Below are 13,587 nucleotides of genomic sequence, written 5' to 3'. Positions count from 1 at the left end.
TGGATTTGTTTACTTTTACAAATGCAATTAAAGAGGCTAATGCAGATATGGTAATCTAATCATAAAATCCCTATCAGAAAAGAAATAATTCTTTAAAAAGGATGATATGAAGAAGCCATATATCTCATATCTTCCAATGAAGTTGGAAAAAGCATATCTAACCCAGTAAGTAGACTTTGTGTCCCAAAGTCTACCTATGTTGTTTTTCACTGCTGGACTGAGAAGAGGTCCCCCTTTACATAAGTTGTGTCTTTACAGACCTTGATGTTGTCTGACAGGATTTCAGTTTCAGAATGCTTTCAGTTTTCCTTGGGCTCCTGGGTTCCTCATTGTGTTGGCTAGGTGACAGGGTTATGGCTTTGAATCTGCCATATGCAGATTATGGTGTGTCAGAGTTTTCCTGTTAAGCTTAAAGCCTACTTTCTTTGCAGAAATTTGCTTCCTTTCAGATACATTGTTTTGCAATGAATAGGATTTTATGATTTTATATCTTATATTTGCATGTCTTTCCTACCCAAGGAGATAATTCCAGCACAGCTTAGGCATATTTTACTGAAGGATCCAAGAGCATTTATACTGAATCAGTTCAGATTTAATATTCTTCAGTAATTTTTCTTTTTCTGACTCAACAGAAGCAACAGCTCCATTGTACGTTTACGCTAAATGCAAATGGGGGGATGAGAGGAGGGAATTGAAAATAATTTTCCAGTCCCTTGGATATGTGTGGTTATTACTGCCTTGTGGCAGCCCCTGACAGAAAAGGACACGTGTCAAACCACACTCTGCCTGCCAAACCTAATGCTTTCTCACTAGCTTGTTGTGTTCCAGCACAGCCATCAATGACATCCAGGTACACAAAAGCCTGGAACCAGTTTTCTTGCCATCTGCAGAGCGGCAACTGCTCACTCTTATCACAATGAGGCCTGGATGCCAGAAGAATAAGTAACATTTATGATCCTTTTCTGATATATTTGTAGCCTCAAACAATAAGGAAAATGAAAAATATTAGTGTAAGAGAAACAAAGCCATGCACTGTTAATATAAAGAACTTGGAAAAAGTTTTATTTAAAGTATGTGTCCTGACACAGTGTCCAAGGAACATTTTTCACCAAGTGAAAACATGCTAAATTATGCTAGTACTGTCTTCTCTTCCATGTGTTTGCTGACAGATGTTTGGAAAAGAAAATCTTCCTTTCTGCTTGACCTTAAAAGCTGTTTATGGTATATTTATAATGTAAAAAAGTAAAACAGTACAACAAAAAGAGTTCTTCTGTGATAGAAACAAGACACTTTTGCTTTGTAACTTAAATTACATAGAAAAATATCAAAACTGTTTTTTCTAATAATATTAATAGCAATAATAACAATAATTAAAATAATAATACTGATAATAAATCTATCACTTGCAATGAATAACTAGACTGAAAAAAATCCATTGATTGCAATGTGTTTTGCCATACACCTGCAATGGAAAGAGAATTCTGCAAGGAGGTTGTGGTAAAAACGTGTCTCTTTTCTTTTATTTATCACATTCTTCCCAAATAGCTCTGTAAAATGCATACATTTCTAATAGGGGTAATATTCTCTAGGGTTAGGCTGAGTGACAAACAGTAGTGATAATTTACATGAAAGTGATTCATGTAATGGGGAAAGCTGGAGGAGGTGGATGTGGGGAAGAGAAGGGATGGAACAATGGAAGACAAGAAACATAGTACAGGATACAAACTGCTTTTATAAAGACTTGGAATGACTGGTTATTTTTGCACTAGGGTAACTGTCCTAAAGAGAAAGAGTGAGTAAATTTTAAACAGTAACTGACAAAAAAAATACAAGCAGCCTCAACAGAAGAGTAGCACCCTGCAATGAAAGACAGGTGCCTCTGGGTTAAAGCCATGGGGAGTTTCATGTCTTGGAGTTGCTGGAGAAGCAAACAGTATTTTTCTGTAGCTTGTCAAGTTCAAGTGGAAAACTGGACTTTTCTACAATTTAGGAGAAAATCAGAGAGATTTGACTTTTTTTTCACATTTCTCTAATACATATTACACAGACAACACAAGCTTGGATGACAACTACACTGAGCAACACAAACATAAATATCCAGTAGTGAGCTCAGGAAAAGTGGGACTACAGGGTCTGTGGAGGTTTTCACAATTAAAACACAGATAATTTCCACTGAAAAATATTTTCTTTTTGCTTGTTTTTTTTAATCTAAATTTCAAGGGAAAAATTGAAAAGCTTCATTATTTTGCCAATATTCACACCTTTATTAGGAGGGAATAACTTTTTGGAATTAACCAGGCTGGAAAGTAATTTCCTCTGAAGTATCCTTAAATAATCTAATTGTATTACAACCAAACAGGGTAGAATAATTGCATCAAAGTGTTTTTACTCCATTTGTCTTGTATATGGTATGGAGGTCAGTAAGTATTACACTTAGAAGTTAAACTGTTAACAAGGAATGTACTCCTGATGTAAGCACTGACTAGTAAATTTTGGGAAATTTTACCCTAGCTATTAAGCCAGAAATGACAGGAAGAAATATCGATGGAGGAGGAATGAAAGAGCAAAGACCTCTGAAGTTGGGCACTGAGTTTTTAAACATGACAGGTTTCATTATATCTAATTAATTAATTCAAATTTTATGGCATAAAATGTTGCAGTTACTGAATATTTTCTTTTATTACCTTTTCAAAGTCCAAATTTCAGTAGGAAATTAAAATTTGTGGTTTTTTTCCGTCCTCCTAACAGCAATATTCAATAGACTAGAATGATTAACTAGCCTACATAAACAAAATCTGTCATCTTTAATAATTACCTTGGGTGTTTGATGTATATCTGTCTTTTTAATTAAAAAACTTGGAATTTGTTGTGATACTTTGAATAGAAACCAAATACTAGGATAAAATATAATTTGCTTAAAAATGTAAGGGAAACTTAGCACTGAAAATTATCATCTGGCTGAAACAGGGAACTTTGCTTCATGCAACCCTCATTTTGAAAAAAGGTAGGCTACAAATGAGTCAGTGTAAGTCCTCACTCCCTGTTCCTGCTCTCCAGCTGCCAGCAGCTTACTGCACTGCTACCCAGGAAATATCACTGCCACAGAGCAGTGCTAGAAAAGTCACTAATGTATTACCATGGCCAGTCAGAGCAGATCTTTAGAACTTTCAGTTAATGAATTAGCAATACTTGGAAAGGTTTACATGTCTTTCACAAAAAAGAAAAAAAAAAAAAAAAAGTTTTCATTATACCAAGGTGTACTTGTACCTTTGACAAACTTCTTGGCAACTGTTATAAAAGCTATGTCTTTGAAAAAAAAAAAAAAAAATTTAAATTTTGTAAATCATAAGACCTGCCTGCAAATGCAGAGCACTGCAAGCACTGCAGCTGATTTAGCTGTTGGCCTAGAAACTCTGCTGTTAGGACAGTTAAACAGGTCCATAGTTAAAGTTCCCCAGTAAATTATGCACAGAAGAAACAGACATAGCGTCTCACATGGAATTTTCTCCTGTTAAATCCTGGAATGTGTTGCCGCATTGAGAGACTCCAACACTATACACTGTTGTTGGGCTAGAGTATATACAGTGATATACTACTTTCCATAGCCTTGGTCAGTCCAGGCAGCTGAAGGTTACTGTGCTTTTTACTGAATCCAGTGATAAAGACAGAAGGGAATAAACTGGACTAGGAGCAAAGCTGCTGCAATGCCAATGAAGGGGCCCAAGCCCCAGTTATGTGCCTTATTTTCTTACATTATAAATTACTTAAAATGCTATCTAAATCAGCCGTGTGTGGTCCCTATCACCTATATGTCTGCAAATGCTCTAACTGCTCTTCCTTAGCACCGGATCCAACTCTACAAATACACCACACTGTCTGCTCATTTTCCAAAATACTAAAACACAAGGTAATTACTGGAGACATTGTGACAGCAAAGCAAACTTTAACTGAAGACAAAGGAAACATTACTTCTCTGTTTTTCCCACAATGTTAAAGGTCAGTATGCAATAACTGGACTATAATTAACACAGTTACACATTCTCTTTTGATGAGCGCCCAGCTAGATGCGTGTCAGGTAGCAGCCTCGAACAAAAGAATGCTAAATCAACTGTAGTGTGATACCGTGTGTTTTGATTTACAGTTCTTAAGAAACTGCTTTCTCCCTCTACTCTGAATTACAGTGCCTTGTGTTGAAGTACAGTGTGATTAGAAACTGGTTGAGGCTGCGGCCTTTTGTGAACAATGGAGGCAAATATGTCACTCAAAGATGTTTGGTTTACATCGGCTCAGCAGCTCTCTTGGAGCTTAGTTTTCTAATATCTAACTAGGATTTTTTTTTCCATAATAGATGATACGGGACTCAAGATATTTCTATTCAGCATTGTGCAGGCTGTCCTTTCATATGTAGGTTAATAGCTGAAATATTAATCTTCAATATTTTGAGTAAATAAATTAAAATCTGGCTACATGCTGACAAATGTAAATCACTGTATACCAGCTGTCACCAGGGGGAACTATTAATTCATGCTGCAGCTTTCAAGGCTGAACTGAATATTATGGACTGGCACACCATAGAAATACACAAATGTTTAGAAGACAGAGAACTGGCAGCTGTGTAATGACTAACCACAGGTTAAAAGACAAGCATATGACACAAATTCAACTACCATAGTAATTAAAACTGTGCAAAGATTTTATAGATGTGATTCAATAAAGACAAGTCCACTGTAGGATGGTACCAGTGACCCTTAATCCCCCACTGACCAAAAATCCCCCAATCTAAAACAACTTTGTTTTGATGTTTCTTTCTTATTCCTACATTTCTTTGCAGAAAGGCTGCTACTGGTCAAGAAGAAAAAAAAAAAAAAAAGACAAAGACATTTTCGTCAAAGCTTCTTACAGTCATGGGTTTTGTTAAGAAAAATCAAGGAATTGTTGGCTCTTTAGCAGAGACGTTTGAAAGAACAACATGATAATGGATTTAAAAGCAGAGACCACAATTCAGTAATATGCTAGTAAAACAGTAGTAATTCAATAAATTCCACCAAACTTCTCTTTTCCACCCACTCTTAGGTGCCTTGTACTCCACTCAAATCTGAATGGATCCTACCCACCTTAATTTACAAGACTTACTCTGATTCAGATTAGTCAGAGAAAGCAAGCAGTAACAGTAATAAGGATAAGTGAACCATATTTACCAAGTCAGTGGGTATGAAAACTAATAATGTTAGCAAGAATAATGCTACATGAAAAGTATTGGCTTTGTTCTAAATTAAAGACTAAATACAATCAGAACACTTTAACAAAGAAAAGTTTTATATTGAATTGTAATAGACATGTCACATGTAAAACAAGCAAGGTAATTATTTTGTTTTTTATAGAGTAATAAAAGAATAGAACGGCTTTGGTTGGAAGGAACCTCAAAGATCATCTAGTTCCAATCCCCTCTGCCATGGGTAGGGACACTTACCACTAGACCAGGTTGCCCATAGCACCATCCGGCCTGGCCTGCCAGGCATGGTGCATCCACAGCTTCTCCAGGCAACCTGTTCCTGTACCTGAATGTTGCATCCCGGACTTTGGGTTTAGGTCGGGGTTCTGATGTGTCTTAGCAAATCCTGTGTACCCCCATGTATCCCCCAGTTTTCCCCCCCTTACAGTACCTGGTTCCCGAGCTGCCTGACCATGTGGCCTGGCTCCCATCCCTCCTGTGGGTCCTTTCCTGCTGTTATCCGTCCCCTGTGGCCGGGGCTGCCCGGGTCCCCAGCGCCGCCCCTGCCACTTCCCCATTGGCTCCTGCCTTCCACACCACTGCCCCGCAGCCCCGGGACTGCCCCGGGCCCCAGCGCCGCCCCTGCCGTGCCCCTATTGGTTCCCCGGGACCACCCCGGGACCGCCCCGGGTCCTGGTGCCATCCCCTACTGCGTCCCTATTGGCTTCCCCAGACCACGTGACACCCCCTGCTCCTCCCTCCATAAAATTCCCACGAGGCCGGGGCTGGGCGGCCATATTGTCCAACTCAGGAATTGGGAGAACATCAATAAAATGCTCTCAGCTCCTGCCGTGGGGAATTTGGTCCTTCCTTCTCCCCCTTTATCAATGTCCCTCGTGCGCGGCGGTAGAAGTAGCCGACCCACCCTCCCGGAGCCACAGAGCCTGGGAGCAGCGGCGGGACCAGGACCGGAGGAGCCGCGGTGCCCCGCCGGGCACGGCAGCTGCTCCGGACCTGGGAGAAACACCAGAATGCTGCTCCTGACAATAAAGAATTGCACCTTACAATGAAGAATAACCCTCGCAATAAAGAATTTCTTCCTCATATCTGATCTAAACCTACTCTGTTTCAGTTTGAAGCCATTCCCCATTGCCCTTTCACTACATGCTCTTGTAAATAGTCTCCATCTTTTTTGTAGGCTCCCTTCAGATGCTAGAAGCCTGCAATTAGGTCACCCCAAAACCTTCTCTTTTCCAGGTTGGATAATATCATTTTCCTCAGTCTTTCCTCAGAAGAAAGGTGCTCCATTCCTCTGATCAACTTGGTGGCCCTCCATTGGACTCACTCTAACAGGTCCATGTCCTTCCTGTGCTGGGGACCCCAGAGCTGGATGCCGTGTTCCAGGTGGGGTCTCACCAGAGGGAAGCGGGCAGAATCCCCTCCCTCCCCCTTCTGCCCACAATGCTTTTGCTGCAGCCCAGAACACTTTTGGCTTTCTGGGCTGAGTAAGTGCACATGGCTGGGTCATGTCCAGCCTGTCATCCAGCAGCACCTCCCAAGTCCTTCTCAGCAGGGCTGCTCTCCATATGCGCATCCCCCAGCCTGTGTTGACACTGGAGGTTAAACCTCATGCGATTCCTTTTGGCCCTGTTCTTGAGCTTGTCCAGGTCCCTCTGGATAGCATCCTGTCCTTCAGGTGTGTCAACTTCACTGCTCAGTTTGGTGTCATCTGCAAATTTGCTGAGGGTGTACTTAGTCCCTTCATCTGTGTCATTAATGAAGTTATTAAATAACACTGGTCCCTGAGAGACACCACTCATCACTGATGTCACTGGGACTCTGAGTTTTTGACTGCTATCCCCTGGATGTTACCGTAGTAGATGACATGGCTCTGGTTAACCACTCTGGGTAACAACTTTCCATCTAACAGTCCACCCATCGAATCAATCTCTGCCAATTTAGAGAGAAAGATATTCTCAGAGACTCTGTCAAAGGCTTTACAGAAGACCAGATAAATGACATCTGTAGCCCCCTTCCCTTGTCCACTGATGTAGTGACCCCATCACAGAAGGTCACTCAATTGGTCAGGGAGGACTTGACCTGCTGGCTGGCTGTCCTAAATCACCTCCCTGTCCTCCCTGTGCCTCAGCAAAGCTTCTAGGAGGATCTGTCCCATGCCCTTCCCAGGGACAGCTGGGAAACTGACAGGTCAGTAGTTCCTAGAGTCCTCATTTCAATCCTTTTTAAAGATAGGTACAATGTTTCCCTTTATCCAGTCACCTGGGACTTCACCTGACTACCATGATTTTTTAAATATCACAGGATGCAGGTTGGCAGCTACATCAGCCAATTCCCTCAGAACTCTGGAATGCATTTCATTGGGTTCCATAAACTTATTCAGGTTCCCCAGGTGGCCATGAACATGACCTTTACTTAGAGTGCGAGGGCCTGTGCTGCCCTAGTTGAGTTCCTCAGCCTTCTCCTCATCTGTTATTACCTGTTCACTGACAAACACTGTTTATCAGGGGCAGTACACCTTCTTTGATCTTCCCTTTCTGGCTCACATGCTGTTGGAAGCCCTTCTAGTTTTGCTTTGTTCCCTTGCCTGGTTAAGTTCCAGTTTCACCTTGGCCTTCCTCACCCCATCCCTACCCAACCAAATTTCATTTCTGTACTCTTCCTTCTTTCCAGGTTACCTGTCCTTGTTCCCTCTGCCTGTGCATTTGTTCTTTTCCTTTAGTTTGACCTGCAGCTCCCTACCCAGGTATGCCAGTCTCTTGCCTTCTTTACCTGATTTATTGTTCCTGGGGATTGCTGGGGATTGCAGTTTTCTTGACACTGATTAAGCCTCTGTTGGGTTACTGTGTTTAGTTTTGGGCACAAAATTTTCAAAAAGGCAGACAAATTGGAAAGAGTTCAGAGGAGAGCAACAAAAAAAGATAAAATACAATCTGTGGGAAAAGGTTAAGTGAACTAGGCATGTTCAGACTAAACAAAAGAACACTGAAGGGAGGCATGACATGTCTACAAATACACTGAGTTACTATAAAGAGGATAGGGACAAATTATTCTCCTTAGTCAATGAGGACAGAACTAAGGGGCTTATGCTGCAGCAGAGAACATCTAGGTTAAGTGGAAAGGAAAAACTTTAACTAATAGAAATAGTTAGAAATACAACATGCTGCCAAAGCAGCCTGAAAAACTCCCTCTGAGGCTTAGGTTTTAGTTTGTTCTTGCTTTGTATCTGGTAGAGGGAGGATCACACTGGTGGAGGGAGGATCACACTGGTGGAGGTTAGGGCTCTAGACAGCTTCCTTCTGCACTGCAGATTTCTCATGTGACCTTGGGAAAGCTGGTTAGCAGCACATTTCAGCTCTAGCTCAGCTCTAGCTGTAAAACAGTGAGAAAAGCAATTCCCTACTCTCAGAGATGCTGTTAGGATAAATAGTTAAGGATTCTCAGACTCACTATGAGCCAACTAAGCAACTATACAAATTAAACATTGAAAACTTCCACAGTGCAAAGGCACCAACCCCCTGATATACCTGTAAGTGCCTTCCCATCTAGAGGGCTTCTGTGAGTGCTGCAATGGATTTCAGCCAACACATCCAGTCTAGGATGCATTTGGATGATCCAACCCAAGCTGCATCTGAGAAAAGAAAAAGTACAGAGTAATAATAAATCAGTGGCTGATATGACAGGCCACTAGCAACTCAGCCTAACTAAGCTGAGCTAAAGTCAATTGACTCTGCTTAGTAGAGTCTTAGTAGAAGATGCATCAAGACTCAGTACCAGTCATCAAGTATGAAAAGAGACCAGTTATCAGGGTTCTGTCATACCTGTCTGCACAAGTTCTAACAGTGATATTGCTGAGGTCAACCCTGAAAAACAGATTAAAACCAAGTTAGAAAGGCAGACAACCAGACAACATTAAAAGTAAAAATATAAGATGTGAATATAAGAGGAACAGACTTCTTTTGTTATATATTTAGTCAAAAGTTTATTCTTATTTGTTGCTTAATTTCATAAGGGTAGTTTTGATGTCTAGAAAGGAGCTACATTTCCTATCTAAAATTAATTATCAATAATAAATCCTTTGAAAAGCTCAAAATAAATCAGCAGTAGCAATATCCCACTAAAAGAATTGAGGTTTTGTGATATTAAAAGTAGAGGAGAATGTGAAAGAAAATACTGTAAATAAATGTAGTCAGTTTGAATCTGATTTTTTTTTACTCAGCATAGACTTTGCAAACAATTTAATTACATCCATTATTATTATTATTATTATTATTATTATTATTATTATTATTATTGCTGTTGTTGCTGTTGCTGTTGATGCTATTGTTATTATAATATTCCTGTATAAAACTAATGCAGTTTCATCTTACTTGATTTGCTTTACAGATGGACAGAGCACACATTTCCTTGGCTCTCAGTACAGTGAGACTCAAAATAACAAAATACTGCATTTTCCAAGCTATTTTGTCCCATACCTTATTCAGCCTATATCACATTCCCCAGCCTGCTCCCCATCAGCTCAGCTGATACATCAGACTGGGGTTACGTATAGCAAATGCAGGTGCAAGAATTACTTTTCCAAACACATCTCACAATCCAGGCTTTACTACTGTAGTAGAAACATTCACTTTGAAGAATTTGTACTTAAACTACACAGTGTAAAAAAAAAAAAAAAAAAAGCATCCTCTAACTCTTCCATTGCAAAAGAAACCCCGAATACACATCTGAATAAAAGAAAGCTATGTGAAAGAACTGATTTGCTATTAGCATGTAGAGCCCAAGAGGCAAAAAATAAATAATAAAACACTTGCACCTAAAACATTTACATAAAAATAAACAGAAACCATGTCATATTTTTAGTGCTGAAACATAAAATGGGACACATTTCAATAAAAGAATAAATGTGTCTCCTCATGGGCACAAGTGGTTTCATTTACTAGCAGCTATGCAGAAAAAAAAAAAGTGTAATGTAAATGACAGAATAACTGGAAAGTAAGTCATGAGCCCAGGTGGAGAAAATGAAAAGCATGACACAAGATCTCAGAAGACCTTGAAGCACACAAGCACAATGAGCTACATTAACCCAAATGCTATTGGCATTTCATCTGGGAAGTTAAATGTTTACTGCATGAATTATGTGCTATATGCTTATTCATATGCATCTCTACAATCACTACAAAAGCCTTTCAAGTAGAATTGTGTGAACTGTGGATGTTTTGGGGTTTTTTTAAATTCATTTGAGAAACCAACAACAAAAATTCAGCTTAATATTTGGCTTTATTTTCAAGTTATTTCAGTCATCTTCTAATCCTCTGCGGGGAAAATGTACAGCAAAATGTGAAATGAAAAAGTTTGTTTGAAATAAAGAGCTATAAAGTTTCATTTCAAAAAATAAAAAGTAGAAACAAGAAAAAGACTTGTAAGGAAGAAAAACCTCCAAAGGGAAAATAGAGATGCAATACTAACTTTGAACTTAGATGCTTCCCACATTGTAATCAAGTGACTTGCCAGCAAACCACACATGTATACCAGAGAAACAAGTGAGAATGAGACTGTGGGGAGTGTGGTAGCAGTTCTGTACTCACAGTACTTTCTTTCATCTCATAGTACATATATTTGTGCAGCTGATACATTTATCAGTTGTATTTTTTACATGTTGCAGACAACAGTTTGCCCAAAAGGTTGTAGATAGTGCTTTTCTGAAAAAAAAAAAACAAAACAAAACAAAACAAAACAAAACAAAACAAAAACAAACAAAAAAAAAAAAAAAAAAAAAAAAAAAAAAAAAAACACACAACCACAGTAATTAAAGGTTTTAATAATGTAGAAGCAGTTTTTGTACATGCATTACACAGAAGATGATCTGTGAGGGTTTCATATGTGTACTCCTCAGTGACTCAGTTTTAGACAAATTATTTTCTGGTTTTAGATCAAAAAGGAGTAATTAAATCCTTTCTTCTGAAATGCCTTTTGAAATGCTCTTGAAAGGTCATTTATCTTAGTTCCTATGGAAATAACACAGATATTCTGCTTCAGATTTCAAGGAGCACTGGACGTCATTGAAAAAAAAATAGGATGCTGCCAAGTATTTCCTGGCATTACTTAGTTCTGAATAATATTGCAATACATAGAATCACAGAATCATAGAAATTTTTATGTTGGAAAAGACCTTTAAGATCTTCAGTTTCAACCATAAACCTAATACTACCAAGTCCACCACTAAATCATGTCCCTAAGTGGCACATCTACATATCTTCTAAATATCTTCAGGGATTCTTGATGTAACCAGCTTCCTGGGAAGTCTGTTCCAGTGCTTGACATCCCTTTCAGTGAAGAAATGCTTTTCTTAATATCCAATCTAAACCTCCTCTGGAGCAACTTGAGGCCATTTCCTCTTGTCCTGTCACTTTTTACCTGGGAGAAGAGACCTACTCCCACCTTGCTACAATCTCTTTTCAGATACTGGTAGAGAGCCATAAGGCCTCCCCTTTTCTCTGGGCTAAACTCCCTCAGCTGCTCCTTATAGGACTTGTGTTCCAGACCCTTCCCCAGATGCATTGCCCTTCTCTGGACTCACTCCAGCTCCTGGGTGCCTTTTTTGTAGTAAGGAGCCAAAAACAGAACATGGGACTCAAGGTGTGGACTCGCCACTGCTGAGTACAGGGGGACAATCACTGCCCTGGTCCTGCTGGCCACACTGTTTCTGGTACAATCTGGGATGTCACTGGCATTCTTGGCCTCCTGGGCACACTGCTGGCTCAAATTCAGCTGGCATGTTAGGCTAAAGCCATAATTAAATATTTCAGTAAGTTTCATGTATTTATTTGCATTTGTTTTCCTTCAAGCTTTATGATTTGAATGGTGCCAGTAATAGAGGGGAAACATGTTTGTCTTTCTGAACTGTCACTGATGACACAGATAAGTGAAAGGGGTGTAGGTGTTTCTGTTTTGTTTCTTACTAATGAGGCTTTTCAAGATTCAATAATGAAGAGTTTGACATTCGAAGTCTTTGCATCTATTGCCCTCATCAGGGTATACCATGAGGAAGAATGCCCAAGTTTTGTGCTGATAAGAAGCACAGGGATAATCTAAGAAAGACATGAGCAGCTAGGGAAAAAAAGAAAAAGAAAAAGAAAAAGGAAAAAAAAAAAAAAAAAAGCAATCCCTCAGGTTTACTGCAGTAAAACACATGTGGAGATGTGGAGGATCACTTTGACCTACAAAAATATATTGCCACCCGTGCAATATATAGTGAGTGGTTAGACAGTGGAATGACAATAGAGCCCACAGGCCTCTCAAGTGCAAAAATGACAGAAGAAAGAGGCAAAAAGTCAGTATTGGCTGTAAACTACTGTTTTCATCTGTGCATTAGGCCAACACCAACCATTCTACTCCCCTGCGTACCATTAGATTATTTGATTTGATCAATTAATGTAATTTTACACTGCTTTGGGGAAGAGAAAATCAACTAGAGGAACATATTGATGTTTCAGATATATTTGATTGAAGGTACTCTATTTACAACAAATTGGGCATACTGGTTTCCTTGAGCTCAACTAGAATCAGACAAGGCATATCCCTTGCTAAGTGCCTCCAGCTCTTGGTAGGTGTGTGAATCGACAAACACAGGTAACCAAAGGCAACCACCAAACCCCAGCTGAAATACAAAGAGCAGATTTATTTCATTACCTCTCTGACAACTCCAGGCAGCAGAGACACACAGGGACACACAGGCTCAGTTAGGCTCAGCTCATCCTGGAGGGCAGCTGAGGTGGAAGAGGGGCACTCTGCACTTCACTATAACAAAAGCTTTAGTCATGGCTTCACTCTCATGTCTGTGAGAGTGTGTTCTCTGTCTGCGGGAATTCTACTTCTTATACTAGGGAGAGGTTCGACAAAATAAGGCATAAAAAATAAGGTTTTCCCACAGTGACATTTTTAGCATCCGCAGTTGCAAGGTCACTTTGAGTAAAACTATTCCCTCCCCTTTGACAAATTTTCCAGTTTTAACCCTCTCCTCCCAGTGTTAGATAACATTCACCTTCATAAACAACCCATTCAGACTTTGTTTTGTTATCCAGCTACTGAAAACATGTCATTTTCCTTCCTTGCTAACCTGTTTCTTTCCTCCTTTCTCTGAGCTTTTGCTTCTCTGTCACAAGGTCCCATACCCTTAAAAACACAAAACCTGAGAAAATACCTCCACACTGGTATGTATTTCAAATGTCCTGCTGGTGACTGCTATTGTTTCAGTTGTCTGGTTCCACTGGGGTATTTTCACAGGTCCCCACCTTTATCCCAAGTAATACAATGCTGTTTGCATTCCTGAATGAAAACAGAAGGCATAACCAACTTCG

General features: G+C 39.8%; 1 long non-coding RNA gene across 1 annotated transcript; it reads right to left on the bottom strand.

Annotated features, from left to right (window-relative positions):
* Nucleotides 1–8,763: 8,763 nt before the first annotated feature.
* On the bottom strand, nt 8,764–13,551 carry LOC128804189 (uncharacterized). The gene is made up of 4 exons (XR_008435964.1): nt 13,431–13,551; nt 12,920–13,027; nt 9,052–9,093; nt 8,764–8,861 (listed from the first exon to the last, which is right to left on the bottom strand). It is a non-coding gene; the product is annotated as an uncharacterized LOC128804189 (long non-coding RNA).
* Between the last annotated feature and the right edge of the window lie 36 nt (nt 13,552–13,587).

This window comes from Vidua macroura, chromosome 2, assembly GCF_024509145.1.
Source record: "Vidua macroura isolate BioBank_ID:100142 chromosome 2, ASM2450914v1, whole genome shotgun sequence".
Lineage (NCBI taxonomy): Eukaryota > Metazoa > Chordata > Aves > Passeriformes > Viduidae > Vidua > Vidua macroura.
Note: the sequence above shows the minus strand (reverse complement) of the source record. Positions and strands in the feature narration are given on the sequence as shown.